Below are 14016 nucleotides of genomic sequence, written 5' to 3' on the forward strand. Positions count from 1 at the left end.
AGAACATTACAGTAGAGTTGTGGGGGCCAAAGCCAGTTTGATAAATGCACGTCCCAAGAAGATGCTGTATAAATATTATAAAGCCTAATTTTTTTTTTTAAATTAAAGTATAGGAGTTCCCCTGGTGGCTAAGTGGTTAACAAACCCCACTAGTATCCATGAGGATGCAGGTTTGATCCCTGGCCTCTCTCAGTGGATTAAGGATCCGGTGTTGCTGTGAGCTGTGGTGTGGGTCGCAGATGCTGCTCAGATCCTGCGTTGTTGTGGCTGTGGCCAGCAGTTGTAGCTCTGATTTGGCCCCTAGCCTGGGAACCTCCATATGCCTTGGGTGCAGCCCTAAAAAAGACAAAAAAAAAAAAAAATTATAGTTGATTTACAATTGTTGTGCTTATTTCTATTATATAGCAAAATGGCTTAGTTATACATGTATATACATTCTCTAAAAAATATTCCTTTCCATTATGGTTTATCCCAGGAGATTTGATATAGTTCCCTATGCTACAGAGTGGGATCTCATTGTCTATCCATGCTAAATATAATAATATGCATCTGCTAACCCCAGACTCCCAATCTATCCCTCTTCCTACCCGACTCCCAATCTATCCCTCTTCCTACCCTCTTCCCTTGGCAACCACAAGTTTCTTCTCTATGTCTGAGTCTATCTCTGTTTTATAGATAGGTTCATTTGTGTCATACTTTAGATTTCACACATAAGTGATATCATATGGTATTTGTCTTTCTCTCTTTTTTTTTTTTTTTTGTTGTTGTTGTTGTTGTTGCTATTTCTTGGGCCGCTCCCGAGGCATATGGAGGTTCCCAGGCTAGGGGTCGAATCGGAGCTGTAACCACCGGCCTACGCCAGAGCCACAGCAACGCGGGATCCCAGCCGCGTCTGCAATCTACACCACAGCTCACAGCAACGCCGGATCGTTAACCCACTGAGCAAGGGCAGGGACCAAACCCGCAACCTCATGGTTCCTAGTTGGATTCGTTAACCACTGCGCCACGACGGGAACTCCTGTCTTTCTCTTTTTGACTTCATTTAGTCCGATAATCTCTATTTGCATCCTTGTTGCTGCAAATGGCATTATTTTGTTCTTTTATTATGGCTGAGTACTATTCTGTTGTATATATGGACCACCTCCTAATCCATTCATCTGTCAATGGACATTTAGGTTTTTTCCAAGTCTTGGCTATTGTGAATAGTGGTGCAGTGAACATTGGGGTGCATGTATCCTTTGAATCGTTGTTTTGTCCAGATATCATATAGTCAGTCCTATAGTCCTATTTATTTGTTTTCTTTGTGGTTTGTTTTTTAAAGAAGCTCACTGTGACCCGTGGCTTGTGGAGAGTCATAGGTGACTTCAAAATTCCACACTTGAAGGACTGGGGTACTTGTGAAACCATGACTTAAATGAGAAGGTCAAAATGTTTTTCTTTTAAATTATTTATTTTTCTTTGTTGGTTGGGAAGGGAATGAGTTTTATTTTAGAGCCATTCTAAATGGAGACTTCAGAAGATGGGACAGGTAGGGGTTGGACACAAAGACTTGAGAGTCATTGGAGTAGATGGAGCTGTGACACTGTAGAGAGAGAAGAATAGAGAACCAAGGACTGATATTTGGTGAACATTATTGTTGGAGGATGGAAAATACAAGGAACCATAGAAGGGGTCAGAGAGTTTGAGAGAGACATTTTCTCTAGTAGCTGTTCTTCTCCTCAATGGTGATAAAAACTTTGATTTTTGCCTAGTCATGTAGCCATGCAGGAGAGACTGTTTTCAAGTTAATAACAGATAGAAATGTGTGAATAAGTTCTGGGCATTTGGATGTAAGTGGAAATGATGAATGCAGTATCCTAAAAAGTATTCTTATGGCTAAGGGTGTGTTTTCCTAGCTTTTTTCTTTCCTGAGACTGGCATGCAGATATAAAGACTGGAGTTCCAGTAGCCATCTGGATAAGGGCCCACACCCCAGGGATGTAGGAGCAAAAAGCTAGAAAGAACCTGGTCCCTAATGCCTTATAGTAGGATTTTCTTAGGTGCCTCTGAATTTTTTTTTTTTTTTTTAACATGAAAGACAATAACCTTGTATATTTAATGCACTGTAAGTTAGTTTTCTGTCGAATGTAGCTAATTTTAGTCCAGGTACACAGTCATGGAGGAGATTGAAATCCAGAGTCAGGGAAAGTGTGGGAATATTTCTCAGTGTTAAGTGTGCCAGATAGAGATCCATGACATGTGGAGTTAATGAAGATCTTTGTGTTTCATAAAATTTTAGAGTGGAAAATTAACTGTACAGATCATTTAATTCAATCCAATTTATGAATAAGGAATCAATGTGCTCATGCCCCATTCCCTACCCCCTCTTACCTGAATGTTGTTAATTTACTTGTGTATAGTTACACAGCTGTTGAGTGACAATCCTGGGCTAGAAATTTTCTGATGTCTGTATTCCAGTACAGGATACTGTCTTTTGAGAATTTATATTAAAGATAGTTTCACTTCAGAATTGTTTCAGTTAGAGTGTTGTGTTGTAAAACAAATTGCACTTTTTTTTTTTTTGTCTTTTTCTAGGGCCGCACCTGCAGCATATGGAGGTTCCCAGGCTAGGGGTCCAGTCGAATCTGTAGCTCTTGGCCTATACCATAGCCGCAGCAACGCTGGATCCAAGCCTTGTCTGCGACCTATGCTAGAACTTACGGCTACACCACAGCTCACAGCAACGCTGGATCCTTAACCCACTGAGCAAGGCCAGGGATCTAACCTTTGTCCTCATGGATGCTAGTCAGATTCGTTTCTGCTGAGCCACAATGGGAACTCCAAATTGCAAAATTTTAAACAGAAGAAAGGATAGGAAGTAAAGACAGAAGATTGAGACCATTTATTTGAGTCATCTGAATTTTGATATATAAGAATATTTGGTTGAAAAACTTTAAATGCTTTCCTCCGCAGGATAAAAAGGCTATTTTTTTTTTTTTTTTTTGGTATCCTAGAGTTGCGTGGCTGATTAGTACTTAATACAATGTGTTTAAATTCAGTTGCAAGAAATAGTGTGGTCCAGTGAGAGTTAAAAAAATGTATAGGACAGATTTGAGTATACACGAAGGCAGAAAGGAGAGTGGAAATCGATAGAATAAGAGCAGTTGATGCTGGAGAGGGTGGGAATAGGTATGACAGTAGGGAGAAAGTTCCTTAGGACTTGGAATCTCAAGCACATGTATACAGCTTGCAAACGTATCTGTGAGCTCATAGTACTCCCTTCTAAAGAGTGTCTATTTTGGAAAATAATGTTGCCATTTCATTAGTCTTGGAGTTATTCTGTAATAGTGTACATCAGCACATTTCACCGATCAGCTGTGGGGTCTTTGTGGAATGTGACAAGTCACATAGGTATATTATAGAACCAGAAACTTACAGATAAAATTTGCATTAATGGACAGGGAAAATTAGTTGGGAAAAGATAGTGGTGAAGTGTGCTAAGAGAGAGGTTTCAGGGTAAGCTTTTAAATTTTAGATACAAGTATCTAAAGAATTCCTAAGAAACCTAACCTCTCAAAATAACTTTTCGAGCAAGAATTTTATTTCCCAGTTGTAGGTTAATTTATATATTATAGGCTGTTGTTGTGTCCAATTTAATGATCTGATCTTCATTAAAAACTGTTATAAAAATCAAACCATTGACTAAGTCATTGTATTGGAAGGCTAATCTTTCCTTTCCTTTCCTTTTCACATCTGCGCCTATGGCTTATGGATGTTCATGGGCTAGGGGCTGAATCAGAGCTGTAGCTGAGGCCTGTGCCACAGCCACAGCAACACCAGATTTGTGACCTGCGCCGCAGCTTTGTGGCAACACCAGATCCTCAACCCACTGAGTGAGACCAGGGATTGAACCTGCATCCTCAGAGACAGTAGTCCTTAATATGTTAAGCCACAATGGAAACTCCTAGTATTTTCTAATGTAAAAAATTTGCTGTTGTCAAAACTGAGATCATTAAATATCCCAAGATTTAATGTCCTGTTTTTAATTATTGCTGAGTTTGAGTAATGATGTGGGTTATGCATTTATTTATAAGGTAAATACTATTCATTTAAAGTTCTCATTTCTGAAGGCTACATTGTGAAGAAACTTTTATAATTGCTTTTCCGTATACGTACTTTTTGATGTCTTCATTGGAGATTTTTAAGAAAAACTTTTAGTTATATCTGTAAGTTTTTGATTATCACTGAAGAAAATTAATAAAAATTTTGCTTGTGGAAATATTTCATATGACTGCTGCATAAGTATAAATGGATTTCAAACAGGCTAGATTTTTAAAAATTATATGTACAGTTCTACAGATACTGATTATTTTAGAGTATAAAACAAAAAGTATGAGAAAAAAGCTTGTGTCTTAAGGGAGTGTTAATACCATCACAAGGAAGTACCAGAGAAACCATCCCCTCTCTCTAATGGGGTTCCCTGGTGGTAGTGGGTTAAGGATCTGGTGTTGTCACTGTTGTGGCTTGGGTTGTCGCTGTGGTGCAGGTTCGATCCCTGGCCCTGGAAGTTCTGCGTGTATTGGGTGTGACCCACCATTTAATGTCTTAACAACAGTAGAGTGTATTGTGTAAGAGCTATAGATAGCCCTTCAATATATGTAAGTTTCCTAGGGCTGCCACAACAAATTATCACAGACTTGGTGTCTTAAAACAATAGACATTGATTCTCTCACAGTTCTGGAGGCTAGAAGTCTAGAGAGGCAGTGCTCCCAAGAAGACTAGAGAAGAATCCTTCCTTGCTTTTTCCAGTTTCTGGCAGCTGGAGGCTTGCTTGCTTTCTTTCAAAGCCTTTGTTTGTGGCAGCGTAACTCTAATCTCCACTTCATTTTACATAGCCTTTTTTTTTTTCTGTGTCTCTTTGTCCAGAGCTGCTCCTTTCTTTTATAAAGACACTAATCATTGGATGTAGGGCCCACCCTAAATTCAGGATGATTTCATCTCAAGATCTTTAATTGTATCTGCAAAGACCCAAATAAGGTCACCTTCTAGGTTCTGGTGGACCTGAATTTTGTGGGACACTATTCAGCCAATGATAGATAAGGTGGTTCATGCACTTTTTCTAAGGCTCACTGTTCATAAATATTAGGAAATTTATCTGGACAGAATAGAGCTAAATGTAAAACTTAATTTTTGGAAAATACTTTTGTAATAAGAGTATATGTTCAAAAGAAAAATATATTTTAAGAAAATCATTTTCACAACATTATATGGTAAAACAACATTCTAATGACTGAGAGCTTAAGATGACCAACATCTAACTAGGTGCCTGGGGCCTTCTGAATGTATGGCAGGGGCAGGGGAAGAGAGAGAAGCTTGATGCATCTGGAGCCTAACTACGTCTGTGGTCCCCTTGGCACCATGTGCTATCTAATGGAGTTAAATAGAAATATATGATTGTGTCTCCCGAGTAGGGGAAAAGCCCCACAGAAAAACCAAAAAAACTCCCTTCACCATTTGCTCTGAATACTTGAGTAAATAACATGCTACAGATAATTCAGAATTTCTTGGAATATATATATATATATATATACACACACACACACACACACACGTATACATATAGTTTGGCACATAGCTTTTAGAAAGGTTTAGATTTGTATATATTCTTTGTTCTTTTACTAGTGCCATCTGTTCTTCTGTATTATTGAGTTGGTGAAGTTAACAGAAAATTTCTTTGGATGTATAACACAACTTACATTTATTTCTTTAGGCATTTGCTTCACATGCAGAGACATCTTCATTTTATCCATTTAAAAAATAGAGATTTCCCACATACATTATCTCAGTAACTTTTCATAGTAACACACTGAGTACCCTGAGGGATCTGTCAAAGTTAAATAATTAGCCCACTTTCGCACAGATCACAAATGGGATTAAATGGGACTTGATTAAATGAACTCGATTTTCTGACTTTAAATCAAAACTTTTCTTTATTAACACATTGAGGGGACAGTAGTAGTGGCAAAGGCACGGAAGTAATAAATGATGAGTAGATTTTTTTTTTTTTTTTTTTTGCTTTTCAGGGCCACACCTGCAGCCTATGGAAGTTCCTGGGCTAGGTGTTGAATCATATTTGCAGCTGCTAGCCTACACCACAGTCACAGCCACAGCCACACAAGATCCTTAACTCACTGAGCAAGCCAGGGACTGAACCTGCATCCTCATGGATACTAGTTGGGTTTGTAACCTGCTGAGCCATAACGGGAACTCCCAGTGAGTAGAGCTTTGATTTGGTTGAAATATTGGGTCCAGAAGAGGGTAAGTGATAAGTAATAAATGAAGATTTTATTAGAGTAGCTAAGACAGTTTATTTTGCTAGCTATTTTTGAGGCTTGTCACTTTTCATTGTATTGTTTCTGCAGTTAATCTCTGGAGTTGAAATTCTTGATATTTTTGAAAACAAAATTATAAAACCTGTTACACAAGAATGTTCAAAAATGTTTCCGTAGAACTTTGGTAGTCAGGAAGATAAACTTGCTTTTGAAAATATTTTTCTGTTGCAAAGTTTTTTTTTTTTTTTTTTTTTTTTTGGTATAACAGGTGAGTCCAGGCTCCTAATTATGATGAAAAACATTTTCCCCTTAACTTATCAGCGGGGGTCTTTTGTGGAAAGTTAAGTGTTAAACTATGCACAGTGATCCCTGTTAAAAGATCATTAGCTATAATCTCAGAAAAAAATTAGTTCCTTTTAAGCTTCTTAAATTTAATGCTTTATTTGATGATAACTGTCATCAAAAGTTGAAGAGAATTTCCAGATTTTGAAACCTAAAGCATGTTGTAATCTGTAGTATTTGAACATGCCCTAAGTTCAGAGACAGCACATTGTTTTTCACATTCTTTTATGAGTTCTTGCTTTAAGAAGCCACTTAGTAGACCTTCACAAGCACATATAATTGAAAATAGAACCTATAGAATTTATTTTATGTTAAAGTGTTATTTTGGAATAGCAATTTTTTTTTTTTTTTTTTGTCTTTTTGCTATTTCTTGGGCTGCTCCCGTGGCATATGGAGGTTCCCAGGCTAGGGGTCAAATTGGAGCCGTAGCCACCGGCCTATGCCAGAGCCACAGCAACGCGGGATCTGAGCTGCGTCTGCAACCTACATTACAGCTCACGGCAACGCCGGATCGTTAACCCACTGAGCAAGGGCAGGGACCGAACCCGCAACCTCATGGTTCCTAGTCAGATTCGTTAACCACTGCACCACGACGGGAACTCCCTGGAATAGCAATTTTTGTTTTGCCCTTTCTAGCATATTGGTATTTTGTTTTGTTAAGATTCTTTTACAGCCTTGGAACTGAGGAGGTTTGGGAAACTTTTTTTTTTTTTGAATCATGGATCATTAATCCATAGAATAAAAGTTAATGAAAAGTCACATAAGTAAAAGCAATTTTAGTTGTAAGGTGTATATTTTACCTTAAAAATCAAGAACATGAAATTAAAACGATATTTAAAATACCTGAAATTCCCATTGTGGCTCAGCAGATTAAGAACCTGACATAGTCTCCTTGAGGATGCGGGTTTGGGCCTTGGCCTTGCTCAGTGGCTTAAGGATCTGGCATTGCTGCAGGCTGCAGCATAGGTCACAGATGCGGCTCTGATCTGATGTTTTTGTGGCTGTGGCATAGGCCTGCAGTTTAGCTCTGATTCAACCCCTAGCCTGGGAACTTACATATGCCCCAGATGCAGCTGTAAAAAGAATAAAATTTAAAACACTCAACAGATAACTTAAAATATTTTAGTTTTACATCATGTAAGTAGGATATCACAGGGAGATGGGTGTCATATCTACCTGGTTGTCCCAACAGAGAATTACCCTCCTGAGGAGTAAACTCTTTTTTTCTGGTCTTGGAATTTGGGGTATTGTCACTAAATTCTTTTAAAGTGATGTGCTTTCACAACTCTAAGCACAAATGGAATAACAGAAGTGCTTGCTTTTATAGGGAGCAGGTTAATTGCCTTTGATTTCAGACTGGTAGTCTGGTTTCCCTTCTCTATAGTCTGTGCATCCTGTTTTACTCATATCTTGACTTTACCTACTTGAAAACCTACTTTCTGACTGATCTTTTCTGCTTGGTTGTTGAATAATTCTTCTATCCAGATAATTAGAAACTCTGCTTATCTATTTTTCTATTTGGTTTTGACTCATGCTGTCTTGGATTTGGTGCATCAGTATCTTCCTGCTTTGACTGAACTGTCTATTGCTAATCTGTTTTGTTTTTATTTTTTGGTCGTGCTTATAGCATGTGGAGATTCCCCAGCCAGGGAACTGGCCACAGCAGTAACTAGAGCCACGGCAGTGACACCAGATCTTTAACCCACTGAGCCACTAGGGAACTCTTGCTGATTTGTTTTAAATTTTACTTATTGTAGTAACATGCTTGTTATAAAAATTTCAAACAGTGCAGAAAGTCAATAACTCTTTTTTTGAGAATGAGGGTCCTTTATTTGGGGGTGTCAGCAGAGAACATAGGAGATAAGAACAAGTCTTAGGGGCTTGAGAATGGGCTTAGAGCAGAGGAGCCCATCTTGGTCTTCAGGCTTGTGGACAAGAAGTTGTCAGGGGGTACCCAGTGAAATGTGAAGGAGAGGTAATCCCCAAGGGTGCCCCAACATGGCCGGTAGATCTGGAAGACAGTGATGCAGGTGTTGAGTATGATTCCTGAAAAGCAGAAGCACATAGCTGAGTGCCAGACGTAGTCTTTGATTTGTCTCTGTTCCATATGTGCTGGGACAAGGAACGCCTCTCAGAAGAAGCAGAAGATGTTGAGCAACCAGAGAAAAGGTAGGAAAGCAAACCTACCCGGGTGGTGATTTGACAGAGGTTCAACTTCTCCCTTTGGACACCTGCTCTAAGTTCATAGTTGCTCTGGGGCTGGGTCTTCCAAGGGTCTTCAGGGCAGGACCCAAGCCCTGATCCTAAGTGACAGACAGATGCAGGGATCACCAACAACCATACCCCAGTGGAGTGTTACTTCCTTTGGCTTGAACCCCTTTGCCAGAAAATTGATGGCTCTTGACTGTAGTACCTGTTTCTTTAGACCTTGTCACAGTTATTTGGTTCTAGATACACACATAGAAACTTTCTAGTTCTTTTTATAAAATGAAAACCCCAACCTCCCAAGGTTGGTAGAGGGAAGGAAAGTGATCACATGGGAAGGGTTGGCCTGACTTCAGTTCTTCCATTTCTGTAGTGGTCTCATGGAACACCACTTTTTTTTTTTTAAACATTCTGGCCCAGATAATTCCCTTGCTACCTAATCATTTCCCCTTTATTTGCTGAGACACAGCTGAAACAAGGCTGGAATATTGAAAAAAAATGCTTTTCTAAACAAAACAAAGGGGTAATGAGGCCAGAGAGTAACTTTTAAGTCTGGTTTACAAGGTGTATTTAGTTCTTTTTGTTCTGTGGTCTCCTAAAGGGATGCTGTCCTCATGAGTTTCTGGCCTGTTTTCCTGTGATGAAGGTCATCTTTCTTTTTAAAATGTCCCCTTGGGAGTTCCCACTGTGATACAGTGGGCTAAGAATCTGGCTTTGCCACAGCTTTGGCATAGGTTGGAACTGCAGCTCAGATTTGATTCCTGACCTGGGAACTTACATATGCTACAGATTAGACAAAAAAAAAAAAAAAAAAAAAAAAAAAAAAAAGTCTCCTTAAGTGCAGGCCCTAGATGGGGGCCAAACAGTCCATTCAGGTTTATCTAGGGTCCACTCTCCTGGTTCTGGTTTTCTTTTTTTTTTCAGGGCCACACCCATTGGCATATAGAGGTTCCCAAGCTAGGGGCAGAATCAGAGCTATAGCCACTGGCCTAAGCCACAGCCACAGCAACGCCAGATCAGAGCCATGTCTGCAACCCACACCACACAGCTCACGGCAACACCAGGTCCTTAACCCGCTGGGCAAGGCCAGAGATTGAACCTGTGTCCTCATGAATACTAATCAGATTCGTTTCTGCTGAGCCACATCGGGAATTCCCTGGTTCTGGTTTCTGTCCCAGGGAGCCATCTCTTCAGGATGATTATACAAGCACTGTGCTTCAGGAGATACTCTTAAATGGAATATCTTACTCATTGGCCTATAGCACCAACTGGTGAATTTAGCACCAGCTGGTGAATTTAGCACAAGAAAAGGAGATAATCACAAACAGAGGTGTGGGAGGAGGACATCTTTGTGTTTGTACCTGTTTTCTATGGTTCCAGCATTTACAAAACTTTGATGTTACTTAAAAATATGGCCATAACATTCATGTACAAATCAAAGCACAGCTAAATAAGCATCATTTTTTGTTACTCTTGAAAGAAAAATAAGTTCTGTAGAACTGTGTGTTCATATTTATTTTTAATTGATGCTTTGTAATATTTCCTGTTTGATTTTAATCTGAACAAATAATGATACCATTTTTATTACTCAGTAAGCATGAATGTTAGTTGAAGCAGTTTTTAAAAAACAATAGTTTAAGTCCAAAAACATCTAGACTGATTCAATTTTTACAGTTGAAGTAATGGTTTCTGAAAGCTGTCCTATTGCTTTCTTTTTCTTCTCTAGTACAATGGGACTTTTTTCTACTAATATTAATCAGAATAATTAGTTACCAAAGTAGTTAACCAAAAGAAAACAAAACAGGAGTTCCCCAGTTGTTCAGCAGATTAAGGATCCAGAGTCATCCCCAGTGTGGTTCTGGTTACTGCTGTTGCACAGGTACTTGTGCATTGCTGTGGGTATGGCCAAAAAGGAACAAAACAAGACAAAACACAAAAGAGTGTAACTGGCTTTTTCTTCTTTGTGCATTTACATAGAGACTTACTAGGGATTGTTTATTTTTAATGGATAGTTTAAAAGAAATAGTATAGTGAAATCACCATGTTTGCCAGGAGTTATTTGTTCTTTTTTTTTTTTTTTGTCTTTTGTTGTTGTTGTTGTTGCTATTGTTGCTATTTCTTGGGCCGCTCCCGCAGCATATGGAGGTTCCCAGGCTAGGGGTTGAATCGGAGCTGTAGCCACCGGCCTACGCCAGAGCCACAGCAACGCGGGATCCGAGCCGCGTCTGCAACCTACACCACAGCTCACGGCAACGCCGGATTGTTAACCCACTGAGCAAGGGCAGGGATCGAACCCGCAACCTCATGGTTCCTAGTCGGATTCGTTAACCACTGCGCCACGATGGGAACTCCGAGGAGTTATTTGTACTTGTGGATCATGATGTTTGACACTACTGAAGAAATTTTTGAAAAGACTTAAGGAAATAATGTGAGTAGAAAGCCTCAACTGTAGTGAACTACTTGCCATTCTCCTAAGGAATCAAGATTGTTTTCCTTAACTTTGCTGTTGCTGCTCCTTTATTGTTATCTGCCTTTCCAGTTACAGCTGTCCTAGTGGATGTGAAGGGTATACTGCTGATATTTTTTTGTCTTTTTTAGGGCTGCACCTGTGGCATGTCGAGGTTCCCCAGGCTAGGGTTCTAATCGAAGTTGTTGCTGCTGGCCTACGCCACAGCCACAGCAACACCAGATTGGAACAGTGTCTGTGACCTACACCACAGCTCACGGCAACACTGGATCCTTAACCCACTGAGCGAGGCCAGGGGTCTAACCTGCAACCTCATGGTTCCTAGTCGTATTTGTTTCTGCTGTACCATGACAGGAACTCCACTGCTGGTATTTTAAGATATATTTCTAGAGGTGTTCTCTTGTGACTCAGCAGGTTAAAGATCTGGCATTGTTGCTGCTGTGGTTCTGGTCACTGCTGTGGCTCTGGTTACTGCTGTGGTGTGGGTTTGATCCCTGCCTGGCCTGGGAACTTCCATATGCCACAAAAGAGAAAAAAAAGATGTATTTCTGGATATTTTAGTGTGCATTTGTATGATCTGTATGTATCATTAGTTTTATTTTAATCCTTATAAAACAAGTTCATAGCATCTGTTCATTTATGCAGCCTATGTTTTTGAAACCTATTATTGGCAGCTTTCCATATTCTGAAAATACATACATGTGTACATACATATAGATATATAAACACTGATTTTCATTAGCTGAAGTATTTTTATCATTTTAACATACAATTTAATGCATAATAAATCTGATGAATGTATAATAAATGTGTAATACATCTGATGAATTCTAGTTATGTCTTTGGCTTCATCTTTAATTTTTTTAGATAAGTAGATAGAGAGGCAGTAAAGTTAAGTAGTTAAAAGCGTGGAATGGAGTCAGATGATCTGGGTTTTTTTTTTGTTTGTTTGTTTGTTTTGGTCTTTTTAGGCCCAGAGGTGAGGGGTCGAATCAGGGCTGTTGCTGCTGACCTACACCACAGCCACAGCAATGCAGAATCTGAGCCGAGTCTGCGACTATACAACAGCTCACGGCAATGCCAGATCCTTAACTCACTGAGTGAGGCCAGGAATTGAACCCGCGTCTTCATGGATACTAGTCGCATTCAGACCAGATGAATGGAAACGTTGTGTTACTCCCACCCTGTCTCTTGAGCTGGGTGTATTGAGTCATCTGTGGGTCTTTTTTGTTGGAAGGAACAAGTGTACCTTTTTTTTTTCTCTTTTTTTTATGGGCACATCTGCGGCGTATGGATGTTCTTGGGCTAGAGGTTGAATTGGAGTGGCAACCACAGCCACAGCAATGCCAGATCTGAGCTGCATCTGTGACCTGTGCTTCATATTAATGCCGGATCCTTAACCCACTGAACAAGGCCAGGGGATTGAACTGGCATTCTCAGGGACACTATGTCGGGTTCTTAACCCGCTGAGCCACAGCAGGAACTCCTCCCTTTTTCTACTAGGGTGACTGAGGGAAGATGCTGTAACTGTTGGGGCTGTCAGTATATATTTCCCCTCACCCCACGCTACCCGTGTGAACTGTGTAGAGAGAGTAGGTCTGAATACTGAAGGGAGGCAAAGATAGCCAAAAAATGAGGAGACAGAACTTTGGAATCATGATTTAAACTTCTGGTTCCAACCATTCTTGAAAGCCAAAAGAACATTTTTAAAAGTAGTTTTGAGGTGTATTGCTCAATTGTCTTCCAGAAAGATTGTATCAGTTTATATTTCCATGTCCTTCAGGGGAATTTTAATTAGAAAAAAGAAATTGGAGTTCTGTCGTGGCTCAGTGGTTAATGAACCCGACTAACATCCATGAGGATGCAGGTTCGATCCCTGGCCTTGCTCAGTGGGTTAAGGATCCGGCGCTGCTGTGAGCTGTGGTGCAGGTCGCAGACAGAGCTTGGATCCCGTGTTGCTGTGGCTGTGGTGTAGGCCGGCAGCTGCAGCTCTGATTCGCCCCCTAGCCTGGGAACCTCCATATGCCTCAGGTGCAACCCTAAAAAGATAAAAGACAAAGAAAAAAAAAAAAGAAAAAAAGAAATCACTTAGCAAGTTACTGCTTAAGCAACAACAGAGGAAACTGCATAGTTTCATGAAGGTGAGAATGTGAAGGGACGGGATCAGGGAGGTCAGACCTTACACCTAATTCAAATAATGTCTCTGAAACATTGCAGATTGCTACTTGCTTTGGCATTTATTAGAATCTGAAAATATTTAAAACCAGGAATTTGAGTTCTGGAAATTCCAAGGTCTTCCCTTCTCAAGGTCTTCCTTTCCCTGATTTATCCAGACTGAAAGAGTTCCTTGAGAACTTGGTCCAGATAAATCCCAATATTCTATGAGTAAAGAAATCTTTGAAACTGGAAAAAAGCCCTTCATTGAACATACTCTTATTATATTAGCAGACTACTTTATCTAATGGGAATTTATTTACTGAATATTATTGAATGGACAGATTTGCAGAGCTTTCTTTTCAGTGATTTCCGTAATAGATTGAATTAGGAGAAGGAGTTTATATTTCCTTGGAAGGGCCCATTTCCACCATTGAGACCATTCTGTGGATGACTTCTTTTCTCAGGAGTGATTGTAGCTCTTTATGTATACTTTATTAATTTATAAGGTCAATTAGTGCTGTGATTTGAAGAGAA

At 39.7% G+C, this 14016-nt stretch overlaps 1 protein-coding gene and 1 pseudogene across 2 annotated transcripts in view; one reads left to right on the top strand and one right to left on the bottom strand.

Annotated features, from left to right (window-relative positions):
* Nucleotides 1-14016, top strand: part of SBF2 (SET binding factor 2) — a 449069-nt gene that overhangs the window by 12144 nt on the left and 422909 nt on the right. The gene's annotated exons all lie outside the window — the stretch shown is intronic.
* On the bottom strand, nt 8527-9069 carry LOC102163097 (annotated as a pseudogene).

The sequence above is a fragment of the Sus scrofa genome, chromosome 2 (assembly GCF_000003025.6).
Source record: "Sus scrofa isolate TJ Tabasco breed Duroc chromosome 2, Sscrofa11.1, whole genome shotgun sequence".
Classification (NCBI taxonomy): domain Eukaryota; kingdom Metazoa; phylum Chordata; class Mammalia; order Artiodactyla; family Suidae; genus Sus; species Sus scrofa.